This window comes from Triticum aestivum, chromosome 7D, assembly GCF_018294505.1.
Source record: "Triticum aestivum cultivar Chinese Spring chromosome 7D, IWGSC CS RefSeq v2.1, whole genome shotgun sequence".
In the NCBI taxonomy this organism is placed as follows: Eukaryota; Viridiplantae; Streptophyta; class Magnoliopsida; order Poales; family Poaceae; genus Triticum; species Triticum aestivum.
The window spans coordinates 178818808-178834523 of NC_057814.1; the positions used below are offsets into that span (position 1 = coordinate 178818808).

General features: G+C 44.6%; 1 pseudogene; it reads right to left on the reverse strand.

The window, feature by feature from the left end:
- Positions 1 to 6574: 6574 nt before the first annotated feature.
- On the reverse strand, positions 6575 to 7206 carry LOC123171020 (uncharacterized; annotated as a pseudogene).
- Between the last annotated feature and the right edge of the window lie 8510 nt (positions 7207 to 15716).

The window sequence follows — 15716 nt, forward strand, 5'->3', positions numbered from 1 at the left end:
GATTTTGAAGTAAATCTGTATAATTATGAGAGCGTAACCCATTTTGGTTGCAAAAATTGGGAAGCACTTTTCAAGATGTATGATTTTGATGAGGGTATGCTTGTCACCATGGATCTTGGTGATCCTGACATCGACCAAGACAATATGGACATTTGGGTCCTTGTTGATACGCCTCCAATTCTACCGCTATGTGAGTTTCTCAAATATAGTTATTAACTAATTTATATTGTTCATTTCAAAATAGTTGACAACTTATTTCCATTGACAGCTTATTTTGATTGTTCAAACAATGTGCGGAACATGGTAGACAGAACCTACTACACCGATGGATCTGAGTTAACTTATAAGGAGAAAAATCATCTGGTCGCATTTTGTACTGATCTTGAGAATTACAATATCTATTGTAAAACTCCTCCACATTATGGTCAATACGTGCCACTAGTGCATGTGTTGAACTACGGTAACATCCATGGAGATGCCATGGTAAGATTTTTTAGTATTACGACATCCATGCATCTTTTCCATAAATTCTTGTAAAAGTTAACTACATTGCTAACTACGAGTTATTACTATATGTTTTTCAACAGGAAATCCTGAATGATTGTGTGCCTCATCTGATGTATCAGAGTGGTCGCCTTGATGTTTTGAACATACGGCCAGGTCATCCTACAAATCTCAACAGTCCATACCGGATTTCTAAAAGAAGTGGAGACATGAAAATCAAGGAATGGAAAAAATGTATGGACAGTCGTAAGGAGGTTCTTGGAAGAAAAAGGAAGCGAAGCGCAAGAATTGGAGACAAGATGATCTCATTCTCCATAATGGAGAGTCAGGGTCTATATTGTTTTATGCTATTTTACCTTAAAGAGGGTATTTAGGTCCTACCTAATACTGATGATTAGGGATGAAAATGGAGCGGAAACGGACGGAACTAAGTGCTATCATATTTGTTTTCACATTTTTTTGCAGAAGCGGAAATGAATACAGAAACCCCGGAAATGAATACGGAAACAGATACTACCGGAAACGAACACAGAGCGAATACAAAGCGGATACGGAAACAGAAATAGGCATTGATCAGAACTTAAAAACCCCTTGAATCATAGATAAATACACACAAAAACAAACAAATTTAATGAGTTGTTAACATGGCTAAAAATAATATCATTATGTTAGCAACTTAGCGTAGTATTGTAGTAGTACCGGACAATTGCGTATAGGGTCAAGCTGAGTACATGTGTGGTAGTAGAAATTGGGCCTCAGATCCATTCTACTAATTGTGTCATTGTGTTCTCTTTGGTGATTGGGTTACAAAGCAGCTATAGGTCTATAAGAAAAACAGAAATTCCATACTCACGGAAACGGAAAGTTCCATTTCCATGCATGTTCCACCGGAAAACACCGTTCCGTTTTTGTTTCTATTTCCGCATAAAAAATTAACGGAAAGTTCCATTTCCATGCATGTTCCACCGGAAAACACCGTTCCGTTTTTGTTTCTGTTTCCGCATAGAAAATTCCATTTCCACTTCCGTTTTGCAAATTTCCGTTTCCATTTTCATATTTCCTCTCCGTTTCCATTTTCCCTCCGGAAAAACGGAAAGTTTCCACTCCATTTTCATCCCTACTGATGATCATGTGCTAAGAACAATTAAGTAGGGTTGGTTCGATGACTATGAGGAGGATGAATCGTATGAATTGTTATTAATAACGAGTAGAAGTTGTATGATGATGATTAGTAGGACTTATTATTACGATGATGCATGATGCGACCATGAAGAGTTATTATATATCAGTTTGTGAAATGAACATGGATTGGATTGAAGTGAAGGCAACATGCATGTGGTGCATGTCGAAAGTAGTACTAATCCAAACTTGATCAAGTTACGATTAGTATTACTTTCGACATGCGCCACATGTTGCCTTCACTTTAATCTAAGCCATGTTTAGGCATAGCAGTAGCATTGCTAAACCAAGCACGGAGATAAGAGAGGACACTTCTCTCTATTAGCTAGCTAACACACCCTAAATTACCCCCTAAACCATCCCCTTTCAGAAAAAAACAAAAATCTCAGCTCCTGCCAGTTGCTGACGCGTGGATGCCTATTGGTCTCGGTTGGTGCCACCAACCTGGACCAAAGGCCCTCCTGCCTGGGCTCGCAGCACCGGCCATGTGGAGGCCCATCTGTCCCGGTTCGTGTAAGAACCGAGACTAAAGGCCTAGGGCTTTAGTAACGACCCTTAGTCCCGGTTCAAAAACCGGGACAAATGGGCCCTACGAACAGGGACAATAGGCCCTTTTTCTACTAGTGATGCCATGCTCTTAGGAAAATTTTCCAGTTCCAATGCATGCAATCGACGGACCCTAGCATATACCTGGAAACCCATGAGCTTTGTTCATCTCCAGAAGCCTCTGAGTGTCCTGAGCATTGGGAGATCTCAAGTACTCGGCACCAAACACTTCTACAATAGCCTTTGCGAATTGTTTGACATAGAAGGTCAATGTAGTCTACAGGAACACTGTAGGCCAATCATGCGCAATGCGGAAGTGACCTTCTGTTCGGTGCTATGTCCAAGCAACCCTGCACAATTCCTCCTTTGCTCGAAGGATCGATCATGCTTGTCGTGGTGGGTGCACGGCAGATGCCAAGGGATGGCCAAAGAAAGGGACAGGCTCGAGGGCACTGGTGGGCTCCAGATGCGAGGTCGGCATGAGCGAGCGTGGGACGCAAGACATACCCGGGTTTGAGGCTCTCCGAAGAGATAACAACCCTAGTCCTGCCGAGTGTGGTTTACATGCAATGGTACAGAGTTGCTCCTAGAGCTGTTTGGGGGGAGAAAGAAAGGCAAGCCAAGGCTTAAGCTGCTCCTTCTCCGTGAGTGTGTGTGTGTTCTATGGGTGGATCAATTGTGCGTCTACCCGTGTACATGGAGGGCTCCTGTGGGTTTTTATAGGTCAACCCCCCAGGGTTACAATGGTAAAAGTTACAAGGCCATGGGGCGGGGATGTCAGCGCCTAGGAAGCCGGTGCTGGGACCCGCCGGGTGCCAGGATTCGCCGGGTTCTCCGAGCACGGGTCCCGTGTGCCAGGGGCACTGTTCGCCGTCTTGTCGTGTATCACGGAGTGGTTGGGCCGGCTCGGCTACAGTGGCGCCCCGCCTGGTCGCCATCGGCTTGCGTCAGCGGGACAAGGGGGCACTGTTGCCATGCCGGCCCCGGTTAGCGGAGTAGGTGGGCCACTGTAGCCACGCTCCTGCCAGTCAGCGGTGTTGGTGGGCCACTGTAGCCACGCTCATCCCCTCTATGGGGACTTGTTCCATCGTACGCCTTGGATGGGACGGGAGCTGACCCATGGCCGGGTTGAACAAGGCGTTATGAGGGCGCCGGCTTGTTGGAGAAGTCTTGGTTTGTCAGGCTCAGTCGGCATGTGCTAGAAAGCCGCCGCGTTGCGGACTTGCGGTCTTGGCCGGGTTGAGGGACTTGGTCGGATTGAGGAACCCGATCAAGTACGAGCCGGATTGAGGGGCGATGCCAGCCCTGATGTTTGTGAAAAGGATCCGGGTTCCGTTGCCTACCCAGGGTTCATCCCCCCGACAGTAGTCCCCGAAGCTGTGAAGGCTCGCCGGCTTCAAGCAGGGGGGGGGCTTCGCAATTTTACCCCATGAAGAGGCGGTAGATGTTGATTAAGCTTGCGACCGTCGGGTCTGGCAACACCCACTGTGTGCCGGCTTCTGGAAGCCGGATCACGGCATGGGCGGGAAACCGAGGAGTCCCCCGAATCTCGAAGGGGAAGGGACGCGCCCCCTTGGTTTCGGCGCGGGCGCTGCGTGGTGCCCGGAAACTGAAGAGGCCCTGACATGCCACGCGCGCGACGGGACGTGACAGCGGGCTGGGGCCCGCCACTCCGCGCCCTCGGCCCACGCGCGCGGATTCGGAAACGTTTGCCTTCAACCAACTGATTTTCGGCGAGCATCCGCCCTCTCCATGTCCATCGAATTGGCTCTTTATCCAACGATCAGGAGTCAACCTAGTCATATTCTTGCAACTCCACCCATGTTTCAGAAGACAAGACTGCAACTAGTCCTTTGTTGCAAAACGTACGAGGAGTTAGATCCTGCAGCGGCTGGGATTGGGGAGAGCGACGTCAGGTAGATCCCACAGCGACGTCATCGCAGGCCTACTGGGCGCAGTGCCCTGCGGTGGTGACGATGACCAAGTCTCCACTGGCGATGGCCTCCTCGACTCAACTAGCTACAGATTCAGAAACAACCGCTGCCCTAGCCGACCTCCACCACCAGATTTTGCCGCCGGTCATTGATCTCCACTGCGCCATTGCCAGGAGCTCGCCGCCTCTGCGCCCATCCCATCGGTCTTGCCTCCAGGAGTGACGCGACCCCGTGCTGACCTCCACCTGAACTGCCTCGATCTCGTGCGTGTCACGGAATCAGCATATGCCAACCAGGCCGTGCGGCCACGGGCCGACTAGTTTCTGTAACAACGACGTAGTTGCAAACGGTAACGGCAACGATGACGGTGGTGTTGCGACATCATCTTTTATTGCAACTATTTTTGCAACATTATCCTTGTTGCAAAAGGATTCATAAAACATTATCTATGTTGCAAAAAAAAATTGAATACGTTTTAGTTTCTGCAACACAACCTCCGTTGTCAATATTTTGCAAGATAATCTTTGTTGCAAAGCATTTTATAACATTGTCTTTGTTGCAATGGTGAAGACGGATTAGACCGTTGAATAACCATGGATTTAAGGGCCGTTGAGGCGACGAATCTTTTAAAATGATCCGCCGGCCGCGTAACACTCCCCTTCTTAATTACTGATTTCGGGAACACACAGCAAAGCGACACAACAACACGGCATCAACAGATTTTGCAGGAATTTTACAGCACTGATTGTGTGGTGGACCTAAATCTCATCTAGACGCGAATTCGCAAATCCGATTTTGTTAACTAATTACAATGCTCAAGCTTGACCAGGAGAGCAGAGCGGGAGGAAAAGCAATTAGTAGCAGACAATGTGACAAGAAGTAAGGAACGGCTGATTGGATTGGATGTGTCTGTTAAGACTCGATTAAACTGATGGCTGGTAATCATGTTCGTCTTCGTCGTACTTGAAGGCCCTGCCGCACGCGTAGCACCGGCACCGATTCCTCCTCCTCTTGGCCGTGTTTTCTTCTGCTTGATCCTCTTCCTCTTCCCGCTTCTTAGCCCTCTCCACCCTGGTCTTCATGCGCTCGTCACCAGCAGCCACCCTTCTTTTTTTTGAACGAAGGCTCCAGAAAAGCCCGGCTTTGAATTAACAAAGCCATCAACCGGCCAGGATTACAGACTCGAAACCAACACAACAAAGCGAAAAAACGACAAGATACAGAGGCGCTGGACAGCAGCACACAAGCCTCACACACCCCAGCTAAATGATTGAAAGGAGAACGCAGCTCGGGGATGTGTAGGTCCTCATTCGCATACAAATCACCAGGGAGAAGGAGAAAGTCAGCACAGGAGCAGCAGTTCGGACGGCGAGGAAGGGCACGCCGTCGCCAAATCGCCAGCAGCCCCGGATTGCCATGTCCTCCCAGCTCCACTTGTCAAAGAAGACCCCTGTCTCCTCGCCTGGCTCAAAGGCGCCGACCCGTTGACAGTGTAGCAGTTCACCCTAGAACCTGGGAGGAAAGACACCGGCAGGCTGCATCTGGAAAGGAACCTAGCTCACCCGACTAGCCACCGAATGATCTCAAGGAGCAGAGCACCTCCCAACACCCACGGACTGGACACTTATGAGAAAGAGCTGCCGGAACGGAACGGACGGAGGAGCAGTAGCGTAGTGTCCCTGTAGGCGATGAGCCACTGAAGAACTCGCCGCCGAACGAAGAAGACCAGCTACTGCCGCCGCTGCACACCCACCACATCGCCGAGAAGCCCACTGCCCACCTAGCTCCCAAAAACGGCACCTTCAGGAAGGACGCGACGCCGGGGGCGCCGCCGCCGCCCAACAGAGTTGAGGTTTTCACCCGGGAGCCTAGAGGGGGATGGGGGGCGTCGGATCTGACCTGAACGGCGCCTCCAGGGAGGGGAACGGCGCCACGAGCGTCGCCGCCGCCAAGACCGACGAGGCCGGCCTGGAATTTCTCCCGGTCTTCGAATCCCCGCCACCACCACCCCAACGACACAGGATCTGGCGACCCGCAAAGAGGCCGGACAGATCTGGCCGGGGCGGAGCACTCGAAACAGGGGGGCAGGGGCGACCAGATCTGGCGCCACCGCGAGCCACAGCAGCCGCTGCCAGGACTCCCGTCCACCGGGGCACCTGCCATCCACACGGCCAGGATCGCCGGCCCACGCCCGCGCCACCGCCTGCCGCCGGGCCGGTGATGCCTCTCCGACTAGGGCCGCCGCCCTAGGGAACACGGCCCCCCACAGCAGGGCAGGGACGCCAGGGCCCCGCCGCCACCTTCCTCGGCGACGCCCCGGGCTTGCCCGGCGGCGGCCTCAGGCGGCGGCGAGGAGGAGGGGAGCAGAAAGGGGAGGCGGCGGAGCTAGGGTTTGGGGCCCCCGAGTCGCCCTAGCAGGGGCGACGCGAGGGGGGGGAGGGGGGCATCGCTCGGGATCTGCAGCCACCCCTTCTTGGCCACCTTGAACAGCAGGTCAGCAGCGGCGCCAGGAACAGCACAATGAAGCACAGGTTCGGCAGCACCCTGGAGATGTAGATGACGCAGACGAAGAGGAAGCAGGTGAGGACGATGATGTAGATGGAGGAAGGCATGCCGCGGGTGGACCCGGCGATGTAGGCGCCCACTAGGCTCATGTGGTCGACCATGGTGGTGAGGGTGAGCACCGCGACCTTGGCCTCCAACTTGTAGAACCGCTCGTTTAGGAGCAGGATGATGATCACCAGCGACGTGGCGAACGCCGTCGCGTTGAAGTAGTAGAAGGTCAGGTACACCTCTTGACCACCCGATCGTGCAGCACGGGGTTGCCGGCGGTGTACTCCCTGTCGTCCTGCCAGAACCCGCCGGGAGGGTTCAGACCCGCCTGGTAGGTCACCGACGCCGCCAGGGTGGCCAGGACGATCAGCCACCCGCGCATCTCCTTGAGCCACTCCTTATGCTCCGCCGTGACGCCGTCGACCACCAGTATCTCCAACACGCAGGTCCCATCGCCGCCGTGGGCTGCGTGGCGTTGGTCGACCGACATTGCATGTAACGTACTCCGGTGATCTTGGATACTTGGTAAGGCCGGTCATAATGGCAGTAACTTAGCAAGTAACCTAGCGCATTGAGACTAGGCGTTCAGCCCCAGATGCAGGGGCACCCTCGTGAACAGTAAATTCAAAACGATATGAAAAAAAAGTCGAAAAATTCTGAAACTTTGAGGGATGAAGTCTGATCAGACATTTTAACGTTCATGCAAAGTTTTAGCATCAAAAAAACATTTGTGGAGCCCTCACAAAAAACAAAACAAAATCAGTGTTCAAAGTTATGTTTACTTTTGAGCAGTAATTTTGTTTTTTTGGTGACGGCTCCTCGAGTGTTATTTCTGGCTAAAATTTTGCAAGAACGTCAAATGTTTGATCATATTTGATCCCCCAAAATTTCAGATTTTTTCGATTTTTTCATATTGTTTTGAAGTTACTGTTCATGAGGATGTCCCTGCACCTGGGAGCTGTCACACCTTTCCCTAGCGCATTGCAAGACAGATTTGCTTATGTGGCATAGAGTTAATGAGGAGGGTGATGTTTGGAGTAACATAATATGTTACTGTAACATAACGCAACTCAAATTAAAATGAGTCTATAATGTAATAAATGTTATCATCTATGATACTACTTGTATGTTACTTTATACTATGAAAGTAGTAACAAAGACTAGTGTCATATGCACGACACTAGTCTAAATTACTCTTCACTATGACTAGCCTAATGCACCAAACATATAAGCAGAGGCTTGGCCAATGCATGACTTCTTGATCAATTAGAGGGCATATTCTTGTGTCATAATGATAGGCTACCACCTATCACTTTTTTCTTGAATACAGTACAGACGCAAGCGCTCATATAAATTCGCATACACTCACCCCTATGAACGCACACACGCACACCCTACACCTATGAGCACCTCCGAGAGACTAAGCCGGCATATCATCTTGAGATTTTACGAAGTCACCGTAGGCGCCTCGTAGTCGACGTGAACGTCTCCTCCCACTGAAAGCATGTCGCCGGAAATAAATCCAGGATAAATGCGAGCACCAGGATTTGAACCCTGGTGGACTGGGAATACCACTGTTCACCTAACCATCCCAACCACAGGTTGGTTCACGGCTGCCACCTACCACTACCAATACGATGAAGGCCCTGTTTGGTTCGGCTGTGGATTTCTAAAATCAGCTGTGGAAAAACAGCTGTGGAAAATCTGATGTGAAAAAAATGTAGGTCATTTGGCAAACCAGTTGATACAGTTTTTTCAGATTTTGGCCCACAGCGGGATCAGATTTTGGAAAGCAAGTCCTGGGCTGCTTCCGCTTTTGGTTCAGATTTTGGCAGCGGATTTCTGAAATCGGATTCTGCTGGGTTCGCCCTTTGGTTCAGATTCTGCTGCGCGGCAGCGGAATCCGTTGATAAAAGCTGAACCAAACAGGGCCGAAATCTCTCGATTTAGCTTTCTCCAAGGATGATACTAGGTAGCTCAGAACAGTAAATTGCCTTTATTTGATGCGATCGGTAATGAAGGTATGTTCCATCCAACATGCATGTCAGAAGAAAGGAACGCATAAAGGTCATGACTAGTCTCTCTTTTCTTTTGATTACCAGTTTACTTAGGAACAGGATACTGTCCTTCATTCGATTTGTAGGTAAGACGGGAAAAAAGAATGGATTCTATTAAAGCCGTACGGAGTGGCTTTGCACACATTTGTTGTTGTTTGGGTTCTGGTGAAGGAAAGAACAAAGTTAGGCACGTTCCTCGTCTTTTTTTTTTTTCAGGAGAACGTTCCTCGTCATATGGATGACAAGATGAGGAGCTCCTATTCGGCGCTGTTAGCGCCCGAACAGGATCCCGGCGCCCACAGGAGAGCTTACTGGCCCGTGGCTCAAAACTCGCTCGTTCCCTCAAGGAAAAAAAGGACCGCTCCCTCTGTCGCTCACAAGTTTTTTCGTACAGCATCGCTCTTTTGGTACAGGATCCCTCGCTTCCTTGAAAACAGTTCAAAAGTTTTCAAACAAGTCCATGAATTTGAAAAAAGTTTATTCATTTCGAAAAAAGTTCATCGAATTTGAAAAAAATCAAATTCGGAAAAAGATCATCGATTTTCAGAATAAGATCATTGATTTTGAAAAGAGTTTGTCGAATTTGGAAAAAGTACATCAAATTTGCAAAAAAGTTCATCGATTTTGAAATAAGTACATTGAATTTGAAATAAGTTCATCGATTTCAAAGAATGTTCATTGATTTTGGAAATAGTTCATCGAGTTCGAAAAAAATTGATCAAATTTGAAAACAATCAACTACTTTCAAAAACGTTCATCAAATTTGAAAAAACCTCATCAAATTTGCCAAAAATGTTCATCGATTTTGAAGTGAATCCATTGATTTTGAAAAATAGTTCATCCAATTAAAAAACATTGATTTCCAAAAAAGATCATCGATTCTGAAAAAATTCATCGATCTATGTGTTTTGCTTTTTTTTTTCTTTATTGGTCTGTTTTTATTTTATGGGTACTTTTGGGATGATAGGTGAGTGTAAATGTGTACACACAAATACTATAAAATATATGTGAAGTTGCACCATTATATGATATTCTTCACGTACTGTTAAAAAGTGTAGTGAAAAGTTGTGTTCAAGTTTCTTATTGTTTGTTTTCTTCTTAGAGGGTACTACCAATACCACTAATTCATGAGACATTTTTTATCTTTTTCATACATGCCACAAAAGGGACATTTTTTGTGGCTTGTGCAAAAAAGACAATCTTCGATGCTTGATAACAGCTATTCATGAGACATTTTTTATCTTTTTCATACATGCCACAAAAAAATTTCTTTCTTCGCGAAAGTTTGTGTGCGAACATAGAATGTCCGCACGCACACGCGAAATTATTGTTCAGAATTTTTAACATTATGAAATGTGTTTTTATATATATTTCATAATAGGTGTATCTACACCTATGAGCCAAAAATTATATTCTTCTTCTTGCCTATTTCAAAAAGCATAGGTTTATGTATATGGATAATAACAATGCCATTAATTCTACTTTCTTTTAAAACCTCATTATTTTGATTTTTTTCTTAGTTTTATTTCATTTTTTTTCTTAAAGAGTGATACAAAAGCCAATAATTCTTTCTTTCTTAGTAAACTTCATTATTTTGTTTTTTTAATTAATTTTATTTCTTCTTTAAGGGTAATACCGATGCAACTAATTCATTCCTTCTTAGGAAACTTCTTTTTTGCAAAACAAAATCCACTATTATGTCTTGCATTTATTCAAAAAGCATATTTTTTATGTGTATTGTGTGCAAATTTTGTCATCGTTTATTTTAGGGGGGGGGGGGTCTTATTTTTTTCATTTTAAAGTGTAATACCAATGCCACAAATTCATTGTTCCATACAACACTCATTATTTTAATTGTGTTTTAGTTTTTATTTCCTTTTATTTCTTCTTAAAGAGTGATACAAAAGCCAATAATTCATTCTTTCTTAGTAAACTTCATTATTTTTAAATTTTTTTCATTTTCTTTCTTCTTTAAGGGTAATACCGATGCAACTAATTCATTCCTTATTAGGAAGCATATTTTTTACGTGTATTGTGTGAAAATTTTGTCATTGTTTATTGGGGGGTCATTTTTCTTTCTTTTTAAAGGGTAATACCAATGCCACTAATTCATTCTTCTTGACAAAACTCATTATTTTGATTTAGTTTTAGTTTTTATTTCCTTTTATTTCTTCTTAAAGAGTGATACAAAAGCTAATAATTCATTTTTCTTAGTAAATTTCATTATTTTTATTTTTATTTTCTTTCTTCTTTAATGGTAATAACGATGCAACTAATTTATTCCTTCTAAGCAAATTTATTTTTTGTGAAAAATCGACTATTATATGCTCATTTATTCTTTTTCTTCAAGAAGCATAATTTTTATGTGTATTGTGTGCAATTTTTGTCATTGTTTATTTTAGGCGGCAAATCGTTTTCTTTCTTTTTAAAGGGTAATACCAATGCCACAAATTCATTCTTCCCTAGAAAACGAATTATTTTGATTTTGTTTTAGTTTTAGTTTTTATTTCCTTTTCTTCTTCTTAAAGAGTGATACCTAAGCCAATAATTCATTCTTTTTAGCAAACTTCATTATTTTAATTTTTGGGGTTTTATTTCATTATATTTCTTCTTAAAAGTGATACCAAAGCTAATAATGCATTCTTTCATAGTAAACCTCATTACTTTAATTTTCTAAATTTTTATTTATTTTTCAAGGGTAATACCAATGCCACTAATCCATTGCTTTTTAGGAAACTTATTTTTTTCAAAATTCCACTATTATATGCTTATTCTCGCATATTATTAAAAAAGTGTATTTTTGTGTAAAATGTGTGCCAATTTTGTTACTATTTGTTTAAATTATTTATTTATTTATTTTGAAAAGGGTAATACTAATGGCACTAATTAATATTCGCAGTTGGATCCTTCAGGAAACCATAGTAGTAATCACGCCAGTATATTCTTAGGCGAGCAGTGGGTTATATCACCCTTTTTTGGGCATGGGATCAAACCAAGGTTGAACATTCATACAAAACTTCCCTTTAGATGGCTTATATGCACTTGCCCGGTACCATTCCGTTTATGAATCACCTTTCGTTTTGTGGAGCAGGACCAGTTTCATCGCAGACCATGGTCTAGTCATAACTTTGTTTTTGAGGGATTGGTCTCATGACTCACTGGATAATGTTCTCTCAATGAACGTGCAAAAGCGTTCCCACTAATAGCCACCTTGTATCCCTCTGTCGTATGTCGGGTTGAAGATCGGTCACACACTAGTAGAAAAAGGACCTAATATTCAACTCATTAGTCCCGGTTTGTAAATGAACCGGCACTAATGTGACCATTAGTGCCGGTTCCAACGGCTAGGCGGGCGGCGCTCATTAGTCCCAGTTCGTGTTGAACCTCTAGTACCGATTCGTGCCACGAACCGGGACTAAAGAGGTGGTGGCAGGCTGGTGTCAGGCTAGGGCCCCACCAACACCTGTAGTCTCGGTTCATGGCATGAACCGGTACTAGAGGTGCACCTTTAGTCCCGGTTCGTATAACCAACCGGGACTAAATATCATCCTATATAAACCCTTCGTCGAGCCTGAGCTCTCTGTTCTTCCCCTTTCCTCTCCTCTCTGTTTTCTTCCTCTTCTCTCGAGCTCATCCTCCATTTTTGCCAAAAAAATTCAAGATTTGAAGGCACCCCATCCACCCAAGTGATCACAAAGGTTAGCAACTTTGTCCTTTCATCTCTCATTGCTAGATTAGCTCTTACAATGCTCTATAAGTATACTGATTTATGGGTTTTAGTTTGGGAGGAATTATATGTGGTAGTTTATTTGATTTATATGCAATTTGAGCTCAAAATAACTCTTAGTTTGCATATGTAGATGTGGTTTACTTAGTGCCTTCCTGTCTCCGTCCTAACCACCGTCGATCGCCCACACCGTCCTGTCACCGGCACCACGTGAGCCTCTTGTTCTTATCTTTTATATATATATATATATATAATCATGTTTGTGTTATTTAGATATATAGTTAATTGTATAATTTTCTTACCCGTATGTTGTTTATTATACATAGTGCCATGGTTTTGATATCCGTCCCCGTCGGTCCTCGTCCGGTTTATGATTCGGATGTGGTATACTCTCTTTTATAACTATTTGTTGCATTTTATGTTTATGATAGCCCATCAAGTTGACATAGATATTTTCATCTATGAGGTATGTGAACCGGAAATTCCAACCAACCCTATTGTCGAGAGGTTAAATTTAGTTGAAAAAGAAAATGATTATTTGAAAGAAAAATTGAAAAGAATTGAGGAGGAGAAGATGGAATTGGAGTTGCATGTTGCCAATGTCGTCGATGATCACAAGATCAAGATGGAGAAAATGCGCTTGAAGATTAGAAAGATTAGAAAATATGCCATTGATAGTGAGGCTTGGTATCATTATGTTGTTGGATCAATTGTTACCTTAGTTGCGATCTTGATCGCATTTGTTGTTGCATTTAAACGCTTTAGCTAGAGAGTTTGTATGTTGTTTTATGAGAATAAGTGTGTATGAACTTTATGTATGAACTTGTATTAATTTGGTCTTTTCGGTGCTGTGTAATGAAGATGAGACAGCAATGGATGTACGATAACCGATGCTCTCCCCAGTTCGTTAATGGCATGCATACTTTTTTCTTGCGGCCGAGGCAAACAAGCGGGTGGATGGTTTTATGTGTTGTCCATGTGCTGGCTGTAAGAATGATCACAATTACTCTAACTCAAGAACCATTCACTGGCACCTCTTTCAGTCCGGTTTCATGCCCCACTATAATGTTTGGACCAAGCATGGAGAAAGAGGGGCTATGATGGAATACAATGAAGAAGAAGAGGACGAGGACGACGATAGCTATCCTGGCCATGGGTTCCCTGAATATGATGGTACAACAATGGGGGAAGAAGCTGAGCCGGCAATGCGTGAAGAAGCTGAAGAAGAGGCATCAGATGAGCCAGCTGATGATCTAGGTCGGGCCATTGCCGATGCAAAGAGAAACTGCGCATGTTAGAGGATCACAAGAAATCGTTGTACCCAAATTGCGAAGCTGACAAAAAAAGTTGGGCACCACACTAGAATTGTTGCAATGGAAGGTAGAGAATGGTGTATCTAACAAGGGATTTGGAAAGTTGTTGATAATGTTAAAGAAGATACTTCCAAAGGACAACGAATTGCCCGAGAGTATGTACGAAGCAAAGAAGGATGTCTGCCCTCTAGGATTAGAGGTGCAGAAGATACATGCATGCCCTAATGATTACATCCTCTACTTTGGTGACTACGAGGATTTGAACGCATGCCCGGTATGCGGTGCATTGCGCTATAAGATCAGCCGCGATGACCCTAGTGATCTCGAGGGTGAGCGCCCCAGGAAGAAGATTCCTGCCAAGTGATAACCCACAAGTATAGGGGATCGCACTAGTTTTCGAGGGTAGAGTATTCAACCCAAATTTATTGATTCGACACAAGGGGAGCCAAAGAATATTCTCAAGTATTAGCAGTTGACTTGTCAATTCAACCACACTTGGATAACTTAGTATCTGCAGCAAAGTATTTAGTAGCAAAGTAGTATGGAAGTAACGGTAACAGTAGCAAAAGTAATATTTTTGGGTTTTGTAGTGATTGTAACAGTAGCAACGGAAAAGTAAATAAGGGAGAACAATATGTGAAAAGCTCGTAGGCATTGGATCGGTGATAGAGAATTATGCCGGATGTGGTTCATCATGTAACAGTCATAACATAGGGTGACACAGAACTAGCTCCAATTCATCAATGTAATGTAGGCATGTATTCCGAATATAGTCATACGTGCTTATGGAAAAGAACTTGCATGACATCTTTTGTCCTACCCTCCCGTGGCAGCGGGGTCCTAGTGGAAACTAAGGGATATTAAGGCCTCCTTTTAATAGAGTACCGGACCAAAGCATTAACACATAGTGAATACATGAACTCCTCAAACTACGGTCATCACCGGGAGTGGTCCCGATTATGTCACTTCGGGGTTGCCGGATCATAACACATAGTAGGTGACTATAGACTTGCAAGATAGGATCAAGAACTCACATATATTCATGAAAATATAATAGGTTCAGATCTGAAATCATGGCACTCGGGCCCTAGTGACAAGCATTAAGCATAGCAAAGTCATAGCAACATCAATCTCAGAACATAGTGGATACTAGGGATCAAACCCTAACAAAACTAACTCGATTACATGATAAATCTCATCCAACCCATCACCGTCCAGCAAGCCTATGATGGAATTACTCACGCACGGCAGTGAGCATCATGAAATTGGTGATGGAGGATGGTTGATGATGACGACGGCGACGGATTCCCCTCTCCGGAGCCCCGAACGGACTCCGGATAAGCCCTCCCGAGAGAGTTTAGGGCTTGGCGGCGGCTCCGTATCGTAAAACGCGATGAATCTTTCTCTCCGATTTTTTTCTCCCCAAACACGAATATATGGAGTTGGAGTTGAGGTCGGTGGAGCTCCAGGGGGCCCACGAGGCAGGGGCGCGCCCCAACCCTCGTGGCAAGGGTGTGGGCCCCCTGACCTTGATTATTTCGCCAATATTTTTTATTATTTCCAAAAATAGTCTCCGTGAAGTTTTAGGTCATTCCGAGAACTTTTGTATCTGCACATAAATACACCATGGCAATTCTGCTGAAAACAGCGTCAGTCCGGGTTAGTTCCACTCAAATCATGCAAGTTAGAGTCCAAAACAAGGGCAAGAGTGTTTGGAAAAGTAGATACGACGGAGACGTATCAACTCCCCCAAGCTTAAACCTTTGCTTGTCCTCAAGCAATTCAGTTGATAAACTGAAAGTGATAAAGAAAAACTTTTAGTTTGCTCTTGTTGTTGTAAATATGTATTGCCAGCATTCAAGTTTTCAGCAAAGATTATGAACTAACCATATTCACAATAACA